Source organism: Perognathus longimembris, chromosome 1, assembly GCF_023159225.1.
Source record: "Perognathus longimembris pacificus isolate PPM17 chromosome 1, ASM2315922v1, whole genome shotgun sequence".
Classification (NCBI taxonomy): domain Eukaryota; kingdom Metazoa; phylum Chordata; class Mammalia; order Rodentia; family Heteromyidae; genus Perognathus; species Perognathus longimembris.
Genome location: NC_063161.1, coordinates 33,531,713 through 33,557,402, shown reverse-complemented (window position 1 = coordinate 33,557,402; position 25,690 = coordinate 33,531,713). Strand labels below are relative to the sequence as shown.

The 25,690-nt window shown below is 33.6% G+C and overlaps 1 long non-coding RNA gene and 1 pseudogene across 1 annotated transcript; one reads left to right on the top strand and one right to left on the bottom strand.

Moving 5' to 3' along the window:
• The first annotated feature begins 2,135 nt into the window (after positions 1–2,135).
• On the top strand, positions 2,136–2,458 carry LOC125354010 (annotated as a pseudogene).
• Positions 2,459–2,505: 47 nt separating this feature from the next.
• On the bottom strand, positions 2,506–22,845 carry LOC125353999. Its single transcript, XR_007211396.1, has 3 exons — positions 22,831–22,845; positions 11,515–11,518; positions 2,506–2,639 (listed from the first exon to the last, which is right to left on the bottom strand). It is a non-coding gene; the product is annotated as an uncharacterized LOC125353999 (long non-coding RNA).
• Positions 22,846–25,690: the final 2,845 nt, after the last annotated feature.

Below are 25,690 nucleotides of genomic sequence, written 5' to 3'. Positions count from 1 at the left end.
CCCCCTTTCTTCAACTTTTTTTTTTTGGCCAGTCCTGGGGCTTGGACTCAGGGCCTGAGCACTGTCCCTGGCTTCTTTTTGCTCTGCCACTTGAGCCACAGCACCACTTCTGGCCCTTTTCTGTAAATGTGGTGCTTGGGAATCGAACCCAGGGCCTCATGTATATGAGGCAGGCATTCTTGCCACTAGGCCATATCCCCAGCCCCCTTTCTTCAACTTTTAAAATCAGCTTTGCCTAGCAAACTCATGGGAAATTAACAATAGATTATTTTCCCGAAATCTCTGCAAGATTGGCCCTAATTAATGCTAAGGAATCCTCACAGTTTTGCATGATGAAATTCATCATAGTTAAATAAATTATATAATAAAAATGTGACATAGTATCAGGCACAATTGGCTCCTATCTGCAATCCTAGCTACTCAGGAGCTGACATATGATGATTGTGGTTCAAAGCCAGCCCAGGTAGGAAAGTTCATGAGACTCTTACCTATAATTAACCACCAGCAAACCAAAAACAGTGCTATGGCTCAAAGTGGTAGAGTGCTATCCTTAAGTGCTAACAGCTCAGGCAGAGTACTCAGGCTCTGAGTTAAAGACTGATGTCCAATAACAAAAATAAATGGATTTGTACTTTACTATTTTTGAAATTGATAAATGACTACACCCCATAGATATTTTTTTCTAAATGGGACATTTTTGAAGCAATCTGGCTTACCAGTGTGTGCCATCTAAGGTGTCACTCTCAGAGTTATATAAGGGAATGAGTGGGAGCTTTACCGTATCTGTCCATAGCTAATACATACCACAGATGATCTCAGATATTTTATTAATAGCAAAAATTCAAATTAATTATCTACACAATTTTGATATATTTCTATGTGTTTAGCAATTTCAGAAGATAGATGTGTTAGAACATCATGACAGGTACAAAACTTCTCCCCTCATGTTAGCCAGGAAACTGATAGAGAAGGGGGGAGGGGGGAGGGGGGTCAGGTCCGCCATATCAACTTGTAAGTCATAGCACTAACAACCAAACTATCTTTAACTAGACTTCACTTCCTCCAGGTTCACTGTCTCCTGTATCATCACAAACTGAGGACAAAGATTCCCTCACATAAAACCTTGCAAGACATGTGATATCCAAACCAAGTTGTACAACACTGGCTTATAATTGTATTCCTACAAACTTTGGACCTTGAGAATGGAAGGTTGGCACTTTAAATCCAACATGTTCAGAGACATTTATGAGATCTTTTCTCAGGGAATACTTGTGTGAACTGGTACATGTCCATCCTCTCATGCTATGTAGTGGGCTGAGATTGGAGGGCCACTGTTCCAGACCAGCCCCTGCAGACATACATTTCTGCAAGTCACTGTCTATATAGAAATCAAGTTGCATGACAGACAACTTTTCTGAATGTAATGGCAAGTCACTGAAAGAGTAAAAATAGAAAAGTTACATGTCTGTGTTTGAAAAAGTTAACTCTAGGGACAGTGAGGAATGTACAAAAAGGAAAGAAGATGCTTCAGTGAAAGATAGTTCTATTTCTGTGGTCCACTGAGATAAAGAGAAGAGCCTGTCCTAAGGAAAAAGAAAGGAAGATAACCACTTTCCAAATTGGCTTTCTAATCTCAATACATTTTCTAATCCAAACAACCAGGCACCAGATTCATCTTTTTGAAATAGAACTTACATCTTTTCATAAGCATACACCAAAAATATCATTCAGAAACCCTCAATTACTTGCTAAGTAAACTTATTAATATTCTATGTATAAGTGAAATGATACAATAGCTGTCTTCCTGTGCCTGAATTATTTCACATATCATAATGATCACCAGTTCTATCTGTATTGTCAGAAATGAAAGTATTTTATTTCTTCATTTCTGAATAATAGTTGGTTGTTTACATAAACCTTTGCCACCTGGAATTACTATATCTGAGTCTTCCTTGGGAGAAACAAGTTTTGATGTTGATATAGACCTAAAGTCTAAAAGCCTCCTGCTTTTCTTTCTTGTGTACCATGAATTTTCCATAGGAAAAAAAAAGATAGAAAAACTCTCCATTGGAGCCCGAGAGTGGGATGTCTGGCTTCCCAGCTGCTCTCTGCTGTAGTAGTGACAGAGGAACGAATTTAAAATGGGTGATGTTGAGAAAGGCAAGAAGATTTTTGTTCAGAAGTGTGCCCAGTGCCACACCATTGAAACGGGGAACAAGCACAGACTGGGCCTAATCTCCATGGTCTGTTTGGTCGGAAAACAAGTTAAGAAGCTGGATTCACTTACACAGATGCCAACAAAAAAAAAAGGCATCACGTGGGGAGGATCCACTGATGGAGTACTTAGAGAATCCCAAAAAAGTACATCCCAGGAACAAAAATGATCTTCGCTGGCATTAAGAAGAAGGGAGAAAGGACAGACTTGATAGCTTACCTCAGAAAAGCTACAAATGAGTAATAGCCACTGTCTTATTTATTTATTGCAAAACAAATGTCTCATGGCTATTTAATGTGTACCATAATTCAATTGATCTCTAATACCAGATTTCATATCATGAATGGCTGGCAGAATATTTTTGGGCAGTCCTGATTTAAGTAAAACTGGCTTGTGGTTAAGTGAATGTGATCTTAAAAAAATACTGTCAGTTGTTCCCCTTTCTGTGATATGATTGGATTTACTAATGTTCAATTTTTCAACAAGTTAGGGAATACCATCTCCAAATCTGTCTGATTGGTTTTATATTTAGATTTATATAGCTAATTATGAGAACATCTTTTAAAAATGGGGAAAATCCCTTCACTGTCTCACAATCAAGCAAAATTAACCTGTTTGAATTTGTGATCATTAACTTGTTAAAGGCAATGGTTAAAGATGAGGAAGCAATGTCTATATTTTTGGTCTTGACTAAGCCAATGTACTTAGAATTCCCTGTCTCTGAAATCTGCCTTTTACTTATTGAAAGATATTTTAGTGTGGCTTATTATAAATGTCAAATAAAGAATATTTAACACTTCTCAAAAAAAAAGAAGAAAAACTTTCCATTGGCAAACAAAGTTTCTGAGTGGGTAAATTGATATTATATAATGGAACTACATTAAAAGTATTTCAAACCAGTAAATTCAAGGACAATTACTAAGAAAGTCTTTAAACTAATGAATTTAAATGAAAGCTATGTTTTTCCAAGTAAGAAGTATATTAGTAATTTAATATATTCTCATTGGTGACTAATATATTTGGCTTAGAAAATTATCAACTTTTTAAATCTCAGCAAAACTGTATCATAATAAATTGGTTAAGAGAATCATTAAGAAATATTTCCCTTTCAGTATCTGGAGACCAACTTAGGGCTTATTACAGGAGTTTTTCTACCACTGAGCCATATCCCCTGCTGAATATTGCTTTATAAAACCAGAAACGAAGAGGTGATTATAACAGTTAATTCACATTCAATAACATCTTTTTAATGAGAATCCCTCGCTGCCTAGTCAACACCACTTTATTACTTTTGTATTGATGGACACATTTCAGGGGATTGAAGGAGAGCCTGCAGGACATTACTGCACTGTGCTTTTAAGATGTAAACAATGAATTTTACAATCTTAAATTATTAAAGACATACCCCTTACAACTATTATCTATGATACTTTATTTTGTTTTGACTTGACCTAAGAGGAGCCTTAGTTTACATCTGGCTAGCTAATACAGGGTTTATGGGAAGTCATCCAGTCACTTGTTAGAAAACTGGACCCAAAAAGATGCTTCTGACTTTGAAGAAATATGACCTGTAATATGCCAAAGATTAACAAGAAATAAAGTGTTATATAAAATATAAAATAATAATGCAAAGTTTTAATTTTGATTTACTATTGTATGATTGAAGAAAAGATGTTAGTATGAATGTTCATGTATCATTCATCTAGTTTTCTATCCCTAATTCTTTTTTTTTGTTTGTTTTGTTTTATTTTCTTTTGTTTCCTATCTCTAATTCTTAGAACAGTTAACTAATACATGGTAGAGACAGGAAAGTTTACTTAATTAGATTGATCATTTTATCCTGAGAAAAATGGCTAGAAATTTAAGATAATATTTTGATACAGTTATTAAATAAATTTAGTGTCTGAAGTTTATGTTGATATCTTTTTTATAAACATATTACATTTATATTAAGAAATTATTACTATCATGGAAAGAGTATGTAAAATTTCTGACAGCCATTGAGTAAGTTAATCAGATTTTACTCTTCCCCAATGAACACTTTTTTGATAATGATTACCACTTATAAACATCGAGTCCAGATTTATAAGTCATTAGCAAAATATGTAATACAAAAGGTTTCTAAAAGGCCTATTGGGAAATCAGTGGATCGCCAATATAGTACATTTCATTTAGAATGAAACATTGAATTCAATTATTGAGAATAAATAAGCATACCTTTTGATACTTTCAAAAAATAAAAGGAGCATTCCTATAAAGAATTAAGGGAAAAAAATTTTGAATTTAATAATTTTAGAATGGTGTAAAACAAACAATATAATCATCAAAAATGGCAATTTTTAAACACAGCCATAAGTGGCACTCTTCTAATTTATGGGTCACTATTAAATGTCACTTTTTGGAATTATTGGTTGTTATATTAGGGTTTCATTATACAGCCAATGCAAACCTTGAACTCTCAAACCTCCTGCCTCAAATTTTCAAATGCCAAGGTGAATTATAGGATATTTACTCTAACTATGGTGTGTCTTTAGTGGGAAATACTTTCATTAAATTTTAAATAAAATTATCTTACCAGACGTTTTTCACTTACAAGTGAGTAAATAACTAAATGGAATATGATTTGGAAATATCATCTAGACTGAATTCATACAGGAAAAAGAGATGAACTGTAATTTTAGTATCTGTAATTTATAATCCAACAGCCCTTGTAAAGTCTGGTGAGAAAGTATGGTGACAAATTTTTTATGGTCAGTGATATACTGCAAATGAGCAATCCACTGGTTGGTGAAAATCACGAGCCCATGGAAAACTGTGTATCATGTTACATCAGGCGGATAGATGGTGTTCATGATTTCTGCATGTGTGTCCTCCTCTCAAATGTACTTTTCCATGCTTTAAAATTATATCTAATGTTATGTTAATGTTCATTTAAAATATGTTGAATAGAATACTGACTCAGAAAAAAATGTCTCTAATCCTGTTGCTGCAATTTACCTACTAATTATTGATTTGAAAATGGAAAAGTTGATAAATGTTATAAAAGGGATGAAGCAATTAGATGAAATTAAAGATAATTAAGGCCATGATTAGATGATTATCCCTACATTGCCACAGACAAAGTTTTGCAAAGCTGTGGACATATTCTGTTTTATAAAAAGAAGAAGCAAAAATCTCCACTCCTCCATTGTTTCTTGGAAAGAAGGTCCTTCATTCACTTCTTAAGACTATAAAGCAAAATACCCTAATTCATGTAAAATTATAGAAAAAAAAACCCAGGCCTATTATTTCCACTGTTTTTTTTTTAATATTCTGTAAATCTAGCACCATCCCTGATTTCCTACATGCTTTTAAAAAAATGGAAAGCCATAGGTAATGATAATTTAATTTTTAATTGAAAAGGAGCTGTTATTTTTGTTAATTGTAAACAAACAAATTTAGTGGTACAAAATATCTCTAAATGTACTCGTATTACTAAGTCAATTTCAAACCCATCAAATGATGTGCATTTTTATTATTTATATTACATGAAAACACAAATTACTCTCTTCATATTGCTAATGGAATATATATATATGTATTAAGAAATCATGTGTGATTTATTTTCTCTAAATGAAATGCTATTAGGAAAGTAGTATTTGATGATTGTACATCTGTAGGAAAGAAACCTATACAGGTATAGTATATTAATACAGTAGTATATTACACACACGTGAACAGATATAAGCACACATACAGGGGTGTGTAAATTTTTAAATAACAGATCCTATGAACAAAGTAATCCCAGTTCAATGCACGAATACAAAATGAGAAACTATTTATGTTGGTTGATTTGAGAGACCCAAAGAAATGATTGAATTTAATCCCTGGCATGATTTAGAGACTCAATATCTTTCGCAAAGTTCAACCTGGAGATTTTTACTCTATCAGAGTGAAATGCAATACAATCAACTCATGGCTTCCTTGATGACCACTGAAATATAGTGAACATGTACATTGAATCCTGTAAGATACAGATGAAAGGCAAGTGCTTATGTCCAGAGGATTTTGAGTCATTATCAGACCCCTAGCACCATGCAGGAGAGCATTCACTTTTTCCAACAATATCTGTTTCTGAATAAATACCAAGAAACCATAAGATATTAGAACAGAATTCATTTCTTACACTGCTTTCCACTGAAGAGGAGCATCTGGTTTGAATTTTTTTTTCAAATTATGTTAGTATAATCAAACACATTATATTTACAAAAAATCAGGGACTTAATTTTCTTTAATAACTTAACATTAATTTTAACATTAATCACAATGTTATTGAAATTGAATGGGAGACTGTAACCTAGTCAAAACTCAGCTAAGATAATTCATGAAAAAGTTCATGTTTTTAATATATTTTGCATAAGTCTTATAAGTATCGTGTGCTGGTTGATTGCCCCATTGGAGCGCCAAAAGATGTGGCACAGACTGGTTTCCAAGTACTGATCCTACTGTGTCATGCTCCTCTTTGTTTACCAGTTTGTGCCACCAGGGCTGGCATTCATTTGTATATCTTGTGATGCGGGAGGGGGGTGTGGAGGGTACAGAACTAGAAGAAAAGGAGTGGGAAAGTGTAGTAGTGGAGCTCACTGGACAATGATGAGCATGAACTACACAACTCGTGTGTGGAGGTGGGAGGGAGGAACTGGGAGAGAGTAAAGGAACAGATGACACTTTTTGAAAGGGGAAAGGAAACTTTTAAAGAGTCGCTTGACAACATTTACGCTATTAGGAACAAAACAAAATGTTGGGAGAAAAGGAAGTGAAGTTTCTTCATGATAATTTATAAAAAGCATCTGTAAAGGACTAGTATGTAGCTCAAATATTAGAGTGTTGCCTGGTAAAGTTGAGGCCATAAACCCAAACTCTGGTACTAAAAGAAAGAACAGGAGTCAAACAAGCAAAAAAAAAAAAATATGCAGCATCTATGAACGAACATGCTATCACTTACAACACATCATAATGCAACAGAATTCAACTTTCTGAATGTTCCATTGGTAGAGAAATCTGGGAAGTATTGTTTTTCTCTTGTAAGAGTGGTTTGTTTGTTTTTCTGTCCCTGATTGTGATTTCTGGATACTTTGTCCTATATATCAGTTTATCTGATTTGGGAGGTGGAAGTGGAAGCACAGAAATGGTAGGACAAAGGATGAACCAATTCATCAGTGAAACCGACTAGACAGTATGTTTCAGATGAACTGTACAGAGGGCTGGGAATATGGCCTAGTGGTAAAGTGCTCCCCTCATATACATGAAGCCCTGGGTTCAATTCCTCAGTACCACATATATAGAAAAAGCCAGAAGTTGCACTGTGGCTCAAGTGGTTGAGTGCTAGCCTTGAGTAAAAAAGAAGCCAGGGATAGTGCTCAGGCCCTGAGTTCAAGCCCCACGACTGGCAAAAAAAAAAAAAAGAAACAGAAAAACAAACAAAAAATCAAATAAACTGTACAGTTTTTTTTGGGAAGGGAAATTGAGAGGATAAAACCTAGAAGAAGATTGAGGGAGTGGCACTGTTCTAGAGGAAATGCACTTATTACTGACACCTCTGTATATCACCTTTGCAATTAAAATTTAAAAATTAAAGAAAAAACAAGAGTAGAGTGTATTGCTAAGTTGTGGTTTGGATATGGTTTAAGGGTATCTCCCAGGACTTGCTTTATATGTTCAAGTTCAGACAGCAATATGAGGTACTAAGGGGCGGAAACACTGGTTGTGGTGGTTACAGCTGGGGCTTGTTGGAAGTGACAAGGTTAAGGACATCTGAGTGGAGCCTGCAGGATTGAATCCTCATGGCTTTAGAAAAGGGAGGGAGACAGCCATGCATACATACTTTCAAACACATTGAGTCCCCAATATTGTACTAGTGAGCTGTTATGTCCGTCATGTATTTTGAAATCATAATAGCAATGCTTTAATATAAATTATTTGATAACATTTTTTAAACAATGAATCAAAAGGACAAATGAGAAATTCAACAAGCCCAAGTCACTATAATTGAAAGTCATTGCTGGAAACAGAAAACTTTAGGCTCCATTTAAAAATCTCAAAATTGAACATAATATGAGAATAACCATATTCCTTTCATTTTCTGAAGCTGTGATTGTGAACACACATATTTCAGGAACTGAAATAAATCATCTTAAAAAACTAATTAGTTAGGGGCTGGGGATATGGCCTAGTGGCAAGAGTGCCTGCCTCATATACATGAGGCCCTGGGTTTGATTCCCCAGCACCACATATACAGAAAATGGCCAGAAGTGGCGCTGTGGCTCAAGTGGCAGAGTGCTAGCCTTGAGCAAAAAGAAGCCAGGGACAGTGCTCAGGCCCAGAGTCCAAGCCCCAGGACTGGCAAAAAAAAAAAAAAAAACAAAAAACTAATCAGTTAAAATTTGTAAGTGGATCCAGACCTATAATCCTCATCAAAAGGACTTAAGACAAATAGTACTGGATAAATGTGTTGCAATAGGTTTTTAGTTTTGAGGTGTTTTCTAAATATCTGTTGTAAATGACAATCATCTTTCTATCTTTTCTTTTTTTGGTTTTGGTTGTTTGTTTGTTTTTCTTGGTTGTGGGTCTTGATCTCTGGGCCTGGGTGCTGTTCCTGAGCTCTTCAGCTCAAGGCTAGCACTCTACCACTTGAGACATAGCTTCACTTCTCTATCTTTTTGTTGCCTATGGTTGTTATTGTAAACTTATTATTATATTTATTCCCAAGTTATGTATATTTGATTTCACTACTTTTTAAATTTATTGTCAAGTAACTTTTGCGAGCCAAATAGATATATAAGATAGAAATCATCTGCCAAGCTGGTTCGGCAGTATGCCAAACACACTACAGATGGTGAAGTGAGAGTGTAGTACCAAAATTAATACCCAAAACTTTACCAAGTCTGATATGTCAGTGTTGGGTGCTCCAGGTCAGCTTTCCTAGTGGAAGTGCCACAGCTGATATGGTGACATTCATATTCATGAGCTCACCTGAGTAGCTTTCTTACTGATGAAAGAAAGATGGTAAGAAGGGAAAGAGACAGAGAAGGAAGAAAGGAAGGAAGGTAGTATAAAAGGAAGGAAGGAAGGAAGGAAGGAAGGAAGGAAGGAAGGAAGGAAGGAAGGAAAGAATAGGAAGTGGAAACCCAATACAAAATGTTCTTTCTGCAAGGTGTTTGATGATAACAGATTGGATTCTAGGGTAAATCAAGACTATCAAAAATGATTAATCTGGGCTGGGGATATAGCCTAGCGGCAAGAGTGCCTGCCTCAGATACACGAGGCCCTAGGTTCGATTCCCCAGCACCACATATACAGAAAACGGCCAGAAGCGGCGCTGTGGCTCAAGTGGCAGAGTGCTAGCCTTGAGCGGGAAGAAGCCAGGGACAGTGCTCAGGCCCTGAGTCCAAGGCCCAGGACTGGCAAAAAAAAAAAAAAAAAAAAATGATTAATCTACGTAATTACTTCAGAACAAACCTCAAAGGCAATCCTGGAACTGGTTGGAAATTAGAATTGTTATTTCAGCTGGTATCAAGGTTCTTCCCGTAATATATGTGATACATGAAGATAGAACAGAAAAAAAATTCTACTCTAAATCTGAGAGATTAAAAAGATGACAGTGCATTTTATGAAGATTATGACATCTAAAAAGTAGAGCTTAAGTCTATGCACTTTATGATGATATGGCGAATAGAGAGGAAATACCTTTGATTATTCCAGAAATGTAACTCTTAAGCCTGAGGATCATTATCTTGTTCAGTTTTGTGCTTCTATTTTAAAAATACTCAAGGCTGCAAACATTGTGAAGGAGTTTTATTGAGTTCACAGCAACTATCTCTGGTATCTGCACAGCTCTGGGGAGTCCCTGAGGGAGGATGGCATCACTAGTGGGAGCTTGTGCAAGAGTGGTGAGCATCACATTGGAGAAGAAGCCAGGGAGTCTTAGAACAACTCTGTTTTTGCTAAAACTAATCATATGCCACAACACTTGCATTATTCCCTACAGTGACCCAATGATGTTTTACTAGGCTTTAACTTTTAAAGGTCAACCAGCTCGGCACTACCACACTGCAGACCAAGCTTTCAGGATATGAACTTTTGTTAGGCAGATTCAAACCATATGCAAACTACAGCTGGCAAATCTGACTTGTAGAAGTTCGGGACCAGCATTCCTTCAGCCTTGAAAGTTGAGGCAAACTGGATTCAAGAAGGCAGCAAAGAAAACTGCCTGTTGTTTTTACAAAGAGTTCTGTTCTGATAGAAAAATAGAAGAGATCCTTATATACTATACTTTCAACAAAATGAAGACTTCCTGACAAAATTTTAGAAGCTTGTAGTTAAGGAGTGGGTGTGTAGTTGGCAAAATTAAAGAAGATACAATGCAATGGAAGTTAATACAATGCAATATTGATTGCATTGGTTATAAATTAGGTTTTTTTTAAGCTTTTAGCAACTGTTTTAAAGTTATGCATTGAACCCACTGCCTGGAAAGTAAACATGACTGAGACTTTGGGATATGGGAAATTGTGTGGGAAGGAAATTGAATTAATTATTAGTGTTCAGAACAAACATAAATTCTGGACAAGGGAAATATTTATGTGCAAACTACAAGAAGCTAAAGTATACAAGATTTTTAAAATTTATTTGCAGAACGATTTCTACCTCCCAAATATATTGATTACTATTGTCTCACGATAATTAAACTATTTTCCTTATGGAACGAGTGGCTCTGAATCGCATTTTCTATTGTTTACAAATTCAAATGTATTTTAAGAGAGGCTGGCTGAATTTTTGCTTGGTGAGAGAAAAATTAAGGAGTACACATATGCTTTAAAAATGATGAAAAAGTTATTCTCAAAGATGTGTGCTTGTGTGTCTGTGTGTGTATGTGTGGGGTGTGTGTGTGTCTGTGTGTGTGTGTGTGTGTGTGTGTGTTTAAAAAGGAGTCCACTGCTGAGTACTATAATAGGAAGACTTTAGGATGAGCTCCTGAAAAAATAACGGAAAATACATTGTTTGGGATCCTCACTTGAAAGAGAAACGGAAACATCAGCTTCCACAAATTTTGAATAAACAACTCAGTGATTGCTAACATCTACAACCTATTTCATATATGCTTGTGAGGATAGTTATTAAAAACAAATTCATAAATATTGAATTTAATTCCCTTTTAATTTGACTATGCAAAAATCTTAAAGGTCTTCATTGACAATATTAAAGTTTATGATATAATATGATATAATATATTATTAAACAATATTATGACAATGTATAGAAACAAATCTAACGGAATATATTTATTCCACAGAAACAAATAATTGTAAAACAGTTTGTTAGAATGCATAATATTACTTCTCTATTTAACAATCCAGTGATGAACCATTTACACACAATGACCTATTTGATAAAACAAAAGGAAGAATCCTTTGTAGTAAATATATTAGTTTCTTCAACTCATTATTAAATTTGTTAAATCGAAAAAGCAGGACCACGAATATGGAGCTATTAAGACCAGCAAAATAAGTTCCTTAATTTTCCATGATGTTACTTTTTTATGCATTTAAAATAAAATCTGTGGAAAACAAAATTAATATATTAGAAACAAAAAAAATAATATGTACTCCAGTGAAGAAATTACTTTAAGGAAAACATTAAGATAGTCTTTTAGTTGTTTTTATATTCCATGAAAAAATCAACTCAAAAAATCTTAAATTTCACTCATAGCATTACTATGAAATTAGATTGTTTACAAAATACCCATTTCAAATTAAAAGAAATGTCATATGAATATGGAAAAAGAAAAGGAAGGAAAGACAGAGAAAGACAATGAAAGAAGAGAGATTGAAGAAAGAGAAAGTAGAATAGAAAATTAACTACTATCCTATGAAAATGAATATAGCAAATGTTTCCTTGAGGTGAGTTAAAACATGGAAAGGAATATCTGAGCAGAATCCTTAACTTTCTCTCCTTTGGCATTTCTATGTCCTCTATAGTCACATATCCTTGAGGAAAAAGTGTTCAAAACATTTCTCACTCAACCTACAAATGCATGCTTTAAGAAAAACAATTACAGGAAAATGTAACAAATTCGGGGTTAAAAAAAGTAAGGAAGGTAACAAGCAGTACAAGAAATGTACCCAAGGCCTAACGTATGAAACTGTAACCTCTCTGTACATCACTTTGACAATAAACAAGAAGAAAAAAGTAAATTCTGAGTAAACTTGGAATTACAGAGAGATTTTAATTTTAGTTGGAAATACTGAAAACTTAATTCTATAATGATGCTTATGAGTGTGCTGATAAATTTCCACGCTAAAGGAATTATGCTCAAAGTTAAAGAAAATGTAAGAAAACTAACAAGAAACAGCTAATCTAAATAGTAACATAATATTTTGCATGAAAATATCCAAATATTAAAAGAAAATCTCACAAAACAAGAATAAAAATAGAATGAAGACAGCAGAAAAGCAGCTAATGTGACAGTTTGTTGGAAATTAGTAAAAAATTAAATGAAGTATAAAGCACAGGAATAAAGGTTTCTTTTTTTTCAAAATGAACAAATTTGTTGAGACATGTTACGTGAACATCTTAAGATGTGCCACATAAACATATTAGTAGATGTTTTAATTAACAAATATGACAGATGTACAATGAGGACCAAAACAGATTGAATAGTATCTCCAAAATACAGTTAAGTCAGGATTTCATCCTCTGGAATATTTCCTTACATCTAAATTTAAAATAAAAGAAATTTGAATGTTCAATAATAGTAAAATAACTACTAATCTGAGGAAATAATCATTTTAGTCTGTGGGAAAATGAAAATAGAATAGTGTATGTGATGGGATATTTTCTTAACTTTTTTAAAATGAAAAAGACATAGTAAACTTATGTAGAAGATTGGCGATTAATAAGTAGAAAAAACGGAAATAGGCAAAGTATAACAGTTGTGTAATGTGACATGTAATAAGGAATTCATACAAGGTTCCCAAATGTTTGCTAAAATTTTTAGCTGAGTATTTGATGGCTAATAATTTTATCGCCTTTCAAATTACTTATGTACAGTGAAGAGAAACATTTTCACTAAGATGCACAGATGTATGAGTGAGAAATTTAGCCTAAAGATCAAATTTGAAGTCATTATTGTGGAAATTTATAACATTTGTATAATTTATTTTGGTGTATATTAAAGTATTTAACATTTTATGATGCTCTAGTTTGTTTCTAAAGATGGTTATATTGTAATAAATCATCTATCTTCTAGTTTACAGGAAACAGAAGACTGAGATTAAATGGCATCCAAGGAAAGAAATCGATAACTCCAAAATGTAGAATTTTCTACAAGATAACCAATCTGGAAATATCCCAATGTATCAATGTCAAGGTAAAAGAACACAAAACCAACAACAAAAACCTTTGTGAAACTTTCTTTTGATTTCTCATTTTTCTAATATAAAGAAACTAAAAAGAGCATGAAAAGTGAATGCATGATTTTTATTTTGTTCGGATTTTCAGAGAAAATAATGACACTAACACGTTTGTGGATAGTTTTGATTATGAACTAATATTAAATTACATCTTAAAAATTTTAACTTTATTAAACACAATAAAATCTTTCTTGTTTTACACAAGGATATCAATCTTTTTTTTTTTTTTTTTTTTTTTTTTTTGCCAGTCCTGGGCCTTGGACTCAGGGCCTGAGCACTGTCCCTGGCTTCTTCCCGCTCAAGGCTAGCACTCTGCCACTTGAGCCACAGCGCCGCTTCTGGCCGTTTTCTGTATATGTGGTGCTGGGGAATCGAACCCAGGGCCTCGTGTATCCGAGGCAGGCACTTTTGCCACTAGGCCATATCCCCAGCCCAAGGATATCAATCTTATTATAATGTACAGACCAGACTCAAATGTAAGGAGTGAAGTGTAACGTGCCTCAGTATTCTTCAAATTTTATATAAAAAACATTAACACCGTGGTACACATTTTAAAAATTATGGAATTCATAATGAGATAATGATTTCACTCGAAATCTCTAGGACATAGTTTATTCCTATGACCAATCATAACAGAATGAAAATAAAGATTTCTAATCAGTATAAAATTACTTACACCCTGAAAAATAAAAGTTAATTTCTTGATGTATTCTATAGAAATCCATCATTATTTGACCAAAGAAATAAGTTCAATAGTTTCAGTGATAATACCAATAACAAGTTATGGTTTGAGTATTTATCTCCTCCAAAAGTCATGTTGGAATTTGACATTGTAAAAGTATTAAGAAGGGAGGATTTTTAAAATTATGTCTAATTAACTTTATGTAGTTGTAAAAGTAGTTATCAATCAACAAATCAGTTTATTAGTATAATGAAACTTGATCAACGGCACCACTTTCGTAATTGTTCCCCATCCCTATCAATCCAAAACAGGAGAATTTTAAGAGGCCATCTGGCCATGACAAATGGTCACTATCAAGAAAGAGTTCTCCAATTAACTCAGGAGTGTGTTCCTTATAGAAAGATATGTCCAGCCTGCATTCTTTTGCCCTCTGTCCTTATGCAATGACAGAGAAAACACATTCTCAGAAGTAGAAAATTCTTTGATTTCAAGCTTAACAACTGCCAGTACTCTAAGTAAATAAATTTATATACTGTGTCTATTATATACCCTCCAGTATGATGTTATATTAGCAAAAGGAGACTAGCACATCACATTAAACAGTAAGTGTCTACTATCAATAGAATTTATATATAGCTTAAAGCATATATTTATAGTGTATTGTATAGCAGTAATCATAGAACAACAACATAGAAATCATTCTAAGTTAGAGAATTAAGACACAAAGTGATACACTATATCATTTTCTTTCTATAGGACTGGATGCATTTATTTACTTGTTTGGAGGCCATGTGTTTATTAGCTTTGCCACTGAGATAAAATTCCTACTCTTCATATAAACATTTATCTGTATATTTTAAAAATAAAAATTTGGATGGTAGCTTCTTTTGAGAGAGGAAAAGAGAGAAATTCTAATATTTTTGGCAAGTCTTTATTTCTTAATTACCAGTGGGTTTTTGTTTGTTTGTTTGTTTGTTCACAGAGCTGGGAAAAAATTGTATTTCTGTGTTTAATGATAACAAAATATATACTTATCTTAAAAAATATAAATCTGTCCCAATCTTATGCCATCCTGTTTATGAATAGTGATCTTTGTCATATTTTCCTTTTACTTTCTCATCCCAATTTCTCTGCTCAACCGCTTTAGATTTCTCAGAGCATGTATTCCTTAAACATCTCCACTGATCCTCAGTCAATGCATTCTAGAATGCTTTGGAGAGTTCATGAGGAATGGAAATGAATAGAGTTTTACACTGAATCTGGATGTGTAGCACCTGTGCAGTGTATAATAATGATGGTCAATGACCCGACGTATTATCTCTACATCCTATTTCCTATCTCACTACTCTCTTGTTTTTCCATTTCAGTCCACTTTTATGAGTCATTTTTCCCCTTTTAAGCAACATTTTTATTTTCCCAGTTTTCTATTTCAACTTCCTCCTCTCTCTCACTTCTTCTCTACTCCCATCTTTTATTTGGCCTTCCTCCTTTACCCAATGTCCCCTCTTTAAACGTCTCCTCTCCTCTTCACTTTCCTTTGCTCTCCATTCCTATACACATTCATTTTCCCATACTTTATTCACTTTCATGTCACCTACCAGCAGACCAACCATTATTCTATCCAGAATCCTTTTGTACTGCTGCTATGAAAAAATGTATCAAGTGCTGGAGATACAAAGTCAGATACAAAGATTGTTCTTTTAATCAACAATATTTAACTGAACATGTGAAAGTAAAATTTGTACTTTAAAGCATAACCTTTAGACCTTGACTTTCCTGGGATTCTAAAGCTACCATTTCCTAATTGAGTTCTTCACTTGTTTGTCTGCTTCTGTGTGTGTGTGTGTGTGTGTGTGTGTGTGTGTGTGTGTGCATGCACACATGCGTATGTAGATGAACACTCATAATGAACACTCAAATAATAAAAAGTAAATTAGTATACCAAAACTATTAGAACACTGCCAAACTCATATTTAGTGACAATAACTACCTACCTAAAGGTCTGCAGATATGATTCCATTTCCCACAGTACTTGACTTCCAATATTATCCAGCACTGTACGGAGGTGGTACATGTGTGTTAATTCATTTAATAGTTGCAGCCCCCTTTCAATCAGGAATAATTGGAATAATTGGATCTTATTCTTTTGACCCACATATTTTTAATCACAACACAAGCAAGACAATGACAAATGTGTGGTACCTCTCTATTTCCTTTTAGAATTATATTTATTTGTTTTGGCACCATTAAATATCATTTTTACAAAGAATCTGCCATTTCATAAAGCAGTATATGAAAACAATGCAACTTGATCAATGTCACCTCTGTCAACATTCTCATCCATCTTTCTTACTACTCATTCCCTTACTTTTCTTAATTTTGTAGGATCAACATTGAATTCTTGACTGTTCTTCATTAGCCTAGCCCTTTCCTATTGACCCCACAGCACTGTTTTCAAGATAGTAACAAGTTGAATAGGAAATGTACACACTGTCTTACCAATGAAACTGTAACACTTCTCTACAGCATTTTGACAATAAATGAAATAAAAAGAATGTACCTGCTTCCTGGAGTTTATCTTATTTAATTTTGACGTTTGCCTTTTTACGAAATTACATTATTGAGTTCTCCCTCAAAAACCTACCATAAATAAGTTATTATGTGTTTATATACTTACCTACTCATTTTACATCAAAATAATTTATAGAATCCTACATCTCAAAATAATACCCAAACTTATTAGCCCATTATTCAAATGTTCCTTCCTCTATGCACAATTCTGACATCATCTTCTAGTTTTCACATACAAAATATTTTATTCACACACAAAGCTACTAAGTCTAAATTAATATTTGTCATAATATCTTGTTTCTGTTCTGGTATACAAATGAGTAATTTTTTATATTTATTCCCCCATGCCTTACTGTCTGGTTAACCCATCATTTTCAAATCAACAGATTGCCTTCTCTGTAATGTAACTTTTAGAGCTTTTTAAAAAATTTATTTTATTGTCAAGTTGATGTACAGAGATGTTACAGTTACATACATAAAACAGTGAGTACAATTTTTGTCAAACTTGTGACCCTCTCCCTCATTTCTCTCCCACTACCCTCCACCCCCCATCAAGTTGTAAAGTTAATTTCCAACATATTGTCTTGTGATTATTGCTATTGCAATTGGTTCACACTTTGTCCTTTGTCTCACTACTTTGATGTTCTTCTTCCCTTCCCTAACTTTGATAAACCAAAAGAATGCCTCCTCTGAACTTTTAGAGCTTCCCTAAGTTTCAAATTTATATAAAAGCTGTGTTTTGTTTGTACCCCTCCTCAAAGGTAGCATACATCTCTCTAAGTATACTTACATCCACTAATTGTGTAGATCCCAATGAAGTATATAAACAGGATGGACACAGAAATTACAATTTTGTATTCTAGAGCAAACAGATGGAGTATAGAACCAAGAGCATAGTATTATGCCTAGAACAGTGAGCACAAAGTTTGAGTTGAGGCATAAACTGTATTCAACTATCAATTATAACTTCAGCAAAATAAGGCTTTATTTTAAATGTCTTTGAATATTTAACCAAATTAGTCAATATAGCTGATATTTTTCTAATACTTGTAAAATTCTGCATTTTGTTGTGGTTTGTTGAAAGTTGATTATGGATATGTTTCTTTGAAAACAAATGTTTATATGTAATTTCTTTTGTTAGTGGTCCTACCTTGTTTAGGGAAAAAAGTCTATAAAACAACATTCCTGAAAGTTTAACCATTATTGTTTAGAATGGTGCTTCTGGGTAAAGAATAATAAAACATAGAAGATTTTTAATATAAATCATAAACTTTACTCTTGTTACCACTGAAGAATTTACCAATTTGCTGAGTCAATTTAGAAAAACATGCACAATTCTTTTTTTCCATTTTTTTCGTTATCATCAAAGTGAAGTACAGAGAGGTTACAGTATCATATGTAAGGCAGTGAGTACATTTCTTATCCAACTTGTTACCTCCTCCCTCATTCCCCCTGCTCCTACCTCCCCCTTATCCCTTTCCCTCTCCCCCCATGAGTGGTACAGTTGGTTTACTCCAAAGGGTTTTGTAAGTATTGCTTTTGAAATGGTTTGTCTTTCTATCCTTTTATCTCTCAATTTTGGTATTTCGTTGCCCTTCCTTAGTTATAATACACGTATATATAGTATCCAGGGTACTAAGATCAGATACAGTGATGGGGGATAAAACCACAGGAAGGGAATATGAGAGGAAAAAAAAACAAGAAAAAAAGGGGGTATGGTTTCACATGGCATGTTGAAAATAATTACAACAATGATATAACACTTGTTTCCATAACGTGGAGTTCATTTCACTTAGCATCAACTTATGTGTTCATAAGGGTATAGCTATTGAGCTATTGTGATTTTCTGCTATGACTAGTCGGAACAAAAACATACACAAATTTTGAAGTGCTGAAAATAGTTTACCTTGTCTGTTATAGTCATCTAGAATATCTAAAGTAAGAAGGAATTTCTACCTATAATCCATTTTCAGTAGTATTTGATGTCAGTTTTATTACATGAAAGAATAAAAATCTCTTGGTTATTATTTCAATGAACTTCATACAAAGATACATCCTTGTATATGCATCCTTCTATATACATTGAAGAAGAATATTAGAAAATAATCTCCAATTAGCTAGCAAAACTCCCAGAACTGTTGGTTCTGTTGGTGGAAAACTCTTGGCTCAGTTGGTATAGTGCTAAACATGAGGGAAAGTGCCAAACAAGCACAAGGTCCTGAGCTTAATTTCCAGCACACACACACAAAATATTTAATTACAAATAAAGTAGAGTAAAAGGCAATTCAAAATGTAAGCCAAAACTGCTGAAACATTCATTTCTTTCTGTATGTGGTTGAAATGCAAAAATTTGGAATATGAACTCCCAAGCTGGATATCTTTGCAGATTTTTTTGCTTAATTTTCATCTTATTGGCCATTTCCCATATTTCAATGATACCTTCCTTGGAGTATCTTTTATTATTACAGCAGTTTGTCACAGTTTATTTATTATTGTTATAAGTAAATATTCTTGCCAATTTAGGAGTTATAAATATTTTCAAAAAACATCATCATATCATATTAGTTATAATGTCTGGAAAATAATAATGACAAAGAAGAGAGTAGCATGTTTCCAGGTAGAAGACCTTTACCAAATAACCTTTGTGAGAACAGAATTTTGTCTGGTGTTCTGATACATTCCAGTCCACAAAGATGTTTGTGGTAGATCAATACAGTGGGAAGAGCATCAGGATCCAGGACAACGTTTGACCACCTAGTGACAGTCATTAAAAAAAAAAATTTGAAACATCCTAGCAATAGAAACATCAGCAGAGGTGGAAGGAGCAATCAAAAAGGATTGGATTTAAGAGCTCAATAAGATTGCATTTCACAGTTTGAATTTTCTTTTATTAAAAAATCCACTAGCAAATATGCTTGTATTAACATAAATTAATTATGAAGAGAAGTTTCACTGTGATAGTTCCATACATGCATATGATCTCTTTGGATCAGATTCACCTCTTTTATTACTTTTTAGCTGTCCTTCCAACCTAATGTTTTACAGATTTTGGTGAGTTTCATTGTGCTATATTCATTTTTATACATACCTATTTATATAATTTCATATTTATATTTTCATATATATATGTTGATCATACTCAATCCATCACTGTTGTTTTATCTTGCTTTACAAGATGATCTCCAGGTCCATTCATTTTTTTCTAGGAAAAAAATTAAGATTTCATTCTTTTTTATGGCTGAATGATATGCCTTTTTACATGTACTTCACATGGTATCCATGTACCTCACTTTGTATATTCATTTATTGATTGTTGAACACTTAGGCTGGTTTTATAGCCTAATTTTGTGAATAATAGTGTATGAACATGAGTTCAATAGCCTGTAATCTCTCTATTGGATGCTCATGTATACTCCCTTAGATACATGCCAAGGAGTTCTATTTGAGTCATGAAGTAAGTCTTTCTTGAGATTATTTAATGAATCTGTATGCCCTAGTGATTGTACTAGTGTACATTCTCTACCACAGCATATGAGCATTGCATTTCCCCCACAGTATCAGGTGACTAAACAGTTGCTGTTTGGCTTCTAGAAAGGATTCTTTCCATATGATAGAGAACAGATAATTATAAGATTTATCTGTGTAAGTTGACTCCAACAAAGGAAGAAACAGAGAAACTGAAATCTTATTTAAACTCAAAAAAAGTTTTAACCACATTTGCTAAGAAATTTGTTTAGGATTACATGGAGACAGAAGTAGAGAGCACACACTTTCCTATCCCCTCCTCCTTTTCAATTTCAAGTAAAACAAGTTACTGCTGAAAAAGGAAGCACATTTATATTTGGAATTGGAGCTGAGAGAAACAGAGTGGGAGGATAACTAGGAATATGTATGTATAAAACTGAAGGCAAGAGGTGGTGATGGATGGGTATAGAGCATAGCTTTTTGTAACAGGAAGGAATATGATTTCTGAAACTGATCATGAGGATAGGGCAGATTAAGCACACTGTTCACCTCATGAAGGCTAATCCCAGCTGTTAACATAAATACTTACACTCTACCTTGAGAGAAGGGAAGAGAAATTGGACCAAAAGCCACTCATTGGCATGGAACAAGGTAAATAGTCTCTATTTTTCTACCTATTGTCCCTGATTGCAAATTCCCTGTCGTCAAAACATCTACTACACCAACCTTACTAATCCCTGCTTATTGAGGTATTAAATGTCCTCAGATGATTTGGCTTGGTTTACCTAAGAAGTGAATAGAAGAGGTATCATGCATGATCCCTCACATCATTTTATGGAAGAAATCATGAGTAGGAAAAGAACAATACATTCAGCCAGGGGCTAAACAAAGAACCTGGAGTTAGAAATGTTCTAGAGTATGTGTTCATGATTGGAATGCAAGGTCTTTTTTTTTATCAATTCTAAGATAATTGTATATTACTTCATCATTACTTACAGCAACGTACAAATACAAGCCAATATTTGAGTGTCTTTAGATTAGATATTAATTTTAAGTCCTTCATATAGGAGTAAATATAGTTGACTATAAGTTATCTGTTTCTTTAAGGCCTTTAGTGATGCTGAAAGGTAACTGATGCTAATGAGGATCAAAACAGTCATTCTTCAGCATCCATGCAGTAATCCTCACTAATAATATTAACGTGGAAGTTGAGCAGATGAACCCATTAAGCATACCAAAACCTCAGCAATTATTTCTAAGTTGATGAATAATGCAAAGTGCTAATTCATAGAGTGTTATTCTGGTAAGTTTAATTAACCATTCTCTTACTTAAAATACACTTATTGCATTTCCTTGTAAGATAAAGTAAATAAACTATGAAACAACATCAAATATATCATTTCATTAAGTGTATTTCTATTTTTCATATCTGCTACATACTTCAAAAGAAATATCCATTGTACTCAAAGAGGAAAAATGCCATCCATGGTTATAGTATGTTTAAATTTTATAAACTATGAAATAAATGTTTGAAAGTTATTAGGTATATATAGAAGTAGATACAAAAATTGAAGTAATAAAGTTTCTCATTGCATAATACCTAGTCTAGGGGTTGGGAATGTGGCCTAGTTGTAGAGTACTTGCCTAGCATGCATGAAGTCCTGGGCTTGATTCCTCAGCACCACATATACAGAGAAAAATAAAGCTGGAGCTGGTGCTCTGGCTCAAGTGGTAGAGTGCTAGCCTTGAGCAAAAGAAGCCAGGAACAGTGCTCAGGCCCCAAGTCCATGCCCCAGGACTGGCAAAAAAAAACAAAACCTAGTCTAATGGTTTCTCTGTGGAATATATATTTAAATAAAATTCATTAATCATTTCTGGTTTATTCCTTTTCCTTGTCCCCACATTTAAATTAGACAAATGTGATATTTATGCAAAGTGTGGAGGTATTTTCTAAAATGACAGGATTTCTAAGAAGTATGATGATTTTATAGAACAGCAATCTACATCTACACTTTTTTCTATTTTATAGTATTGCATATGAATTGTACAAAGTGTGGAATTTTATGCTATTTACTTATATGCATGTAATGTAGCTTAATCAACTTCACTCTCTTTTTAGCTGGACTAGTCCTACAAAATGGCACACTTTATACTATACACTTATGTCCCAGGATTTTCATAGAGTGGGGCACATAAGAGGGATTTATAAATTATTCCTAAAAGCTTTTTAGTACATATCTGCCTTTTAGAATATAATACTTTACAGGAGTAATTTGATTTAGCTTAGTTTTGACTTAAGTAAAGTGAATACATTTAGGGCAGTTACAATTGAAATATAAACTCTATTAAATATAAAATGATAAATTCTAAATATGATGGTGAATTAACAATATCTATTTCCATGAGGACATTTTTCCTAATATGATTAATTTTGTCATAGATACATCCACAATGTCATTTATTTCATGAACTGGCTTTAAAAATGAATTTCATCAAGGAATTCATCAAGTGAAAGCACCCTGTTTAATAATTTGCTGTTTGCTAATTTTTCTCAGTGAGACTAACATCACCCTTTGTTGCTATAATGAAAGTAATTTGGTATGGAAAGGACAAAGCTCACTTGGAAATGTTCTCATCTTCCTGGTACTGATGCAAGGAAAGACCTATTAAATCTAAAACTGATGATTACAATAAGAGACAAATATTTAAATATCACCATCTGCCAACACACTAGATACTGAGAATGCCCCATGTATGTGCCACAGTGGGGGGAAAAAAACAGGCTACATGAGAATTTTGTAAAAGGATTGTTTCTAAGCACAGTTCAGTAGCAACTGAATCATTTATGGTAGCATGAAGGCAAAATCAATCAGCTTTGAGCATAATGCAAGAACGAGACACAGAAAAGTTAAAGAAAAAATTGTAACATGCTTAATAAGAAAAAAATTAAAATAAAACTGAGCCTTAATATTGAAAAATTGTTTAGGAAATAATCACTGTATGAATCTGACTTGAGCAACAGCAGAATAGGTAGTAAGGTCTTCATATAACATGGTACATTTAGGAAATATGAAAAAAATAGAACTTGAGGAAATTTTGAGGCATAAAGACTTAGGAGGCCCTAACATTTACCATTTTGATTTTATACTGTTTATGATAGAAAGATCGAGGAGTGAAGTTTTATTATCTTGAAGGTGTATCATTTCACACACACATGCAACACAAAAACACACATACAACACAAGAAACACACCTAGAGGAAAACACATATCTATCTTTGGTAAGTGTACAAGTGCAAACATGCACACAAATGTGTTATGTTAATGAATGAAAACTCATGCACATACATGTGTTTTATGTGTCAACATCTAATTGCCTATGTGGGTATGTACAAGTAGGACCTCTAGGCCGAACATATAACCTGGAAAACACAACATGGAGTAAACCATGTACTTTATGGCATAATACTATTTCTATCCCTTTCCAAATTTAATAGTTTTCTAATAGTCATTTTCAAGTGTATATTTTCCAAGAGCTGATTTTAAAATAATAAGTTATTCATTTATAAGCAAACATAAAACAATCAAAAAATTCCCTGACCTTTAAGTATTGAATGGTTTACACATAAAAGTTCACAATCAATTTTGATCCACACTAAACTTTCAGTACTTCAATCTATCCCTTATTTTTGTAGTGATGTATTCCAATGCCTTCCTATTATAATTGTTGTTTTCTGCATTAAACTTTGCCAAAAGTTCTAAAGCACATCATTTGTTAGTGTTCTATCTGAAAAATATTTATTAAGTCTTTTGCTTTGATATTGACGATTATGGAAATACAGTTTGAAAGTTGCTTGAAAGTTCAATACCATTTAAAAACAGCCCAATTCTAAATATGTATTTTGAAAAGCTTTCACATTTCTAAAAGCCAATTAGTGATGAACAGAGAAAGAATGGATTGCCAAAGAAAGCACAATCTAGCATTCAAAATACACTCTATGGTACAACTCTGCATTTCATTAGCAGCCAAGGCATAAATACAGCCACAACTAATATTTTTTTTTTGGATATCACATTTTATGTCTTTATAAGATATATTTAATGTATAAGAGCTCATATTTTGTTTTCAAAATAGCAAATTTTCATGATTTTAAGCCACTTATGTTTACAAATTATTGTAAATTATTTGCAATGATTTGTGCCTTAAGTGAATATTTTATGAATTACAACACTTTTGCCATTAAAGTATTTATTTTGATATAATACTTAATTTCACCTTAACAGATTTTCTCTTTGGAGAAGATTTTGCCTTTTCTTCCTTCATAAATAAAGACATCATATTTAACATCTTTTCTTTTTTTTTATTTGGTCCCTCATGGGCCTTGAAATTAGTCTGAGCGCTGTCCCTAATCTTTTGTGCAGAAGGATCATGGTCTAGCACTTTGAGACAGCTCTACCTTTGGTTTTCTGGTAGTTAGTTGAATGTAATCACCGTTTCCTGCCTAGACTGGCTTTGAACCACAAAATTCAGATCCAGCCTCTTGTGTAGCTAAGATTACAGGTGTAAGCCACTAGCGCCCAGCCATTTTCATGTTTTATGTAAGCAAAGGTAAGATTGAAAATATTTCAGAGAAAGCTGAATTGTACAGTTAAAATGCCCAAATGTTATGGTTATAACGGTACCTTCAGTAGCAGCATGTATAAATCCTCATTATTTGAGAGAGTCAGACTTCTTCAATTGAAAACTGGGTTTAAATGCTCATAATCCCCTTACAGACTTGTTTGTTCTTAGGCTATGATAACCCTGATTTCTCTAATTTCCTTAAAATTTAGACATTTTGTGCTGTTGTAAATGAAAAACACAAGACAAAAAAATAAAACAACAAACAAAATATTCTTGTTCCTAGTTCATTGATGCAGAAAGCAGTTTCAGGAAAAAGTAAATAATTTTTACATTTGCATCACAATACATCCCTAAGGCACTAAAGAATCCATTATTCAACTACTTTCTATTGGACTGCATGAATCAGTTCTCAGCTTCACCTTCCTGCACAAACATCTTATATTATACTTTATGCTAATCCCTGTTTCTGTCTCCTGCCAAATGTAGGCAAAATCCTCTGGCAGAGTCAAGGGTAAAAAGGGGTGTGGTTGGCAATACAAGTGGTTATTTTTAGTAACGATGCGATTTTGTTTCTGACATCAGCCCTGGGACTCAAATTTCGCTCCTGTTCCTCCAAACTCTCCAAATCCTTCTGTCTCAGTCTCTGATGCAGCTGGGTTTATAAGCTTGTACCACCATACCCAGCTG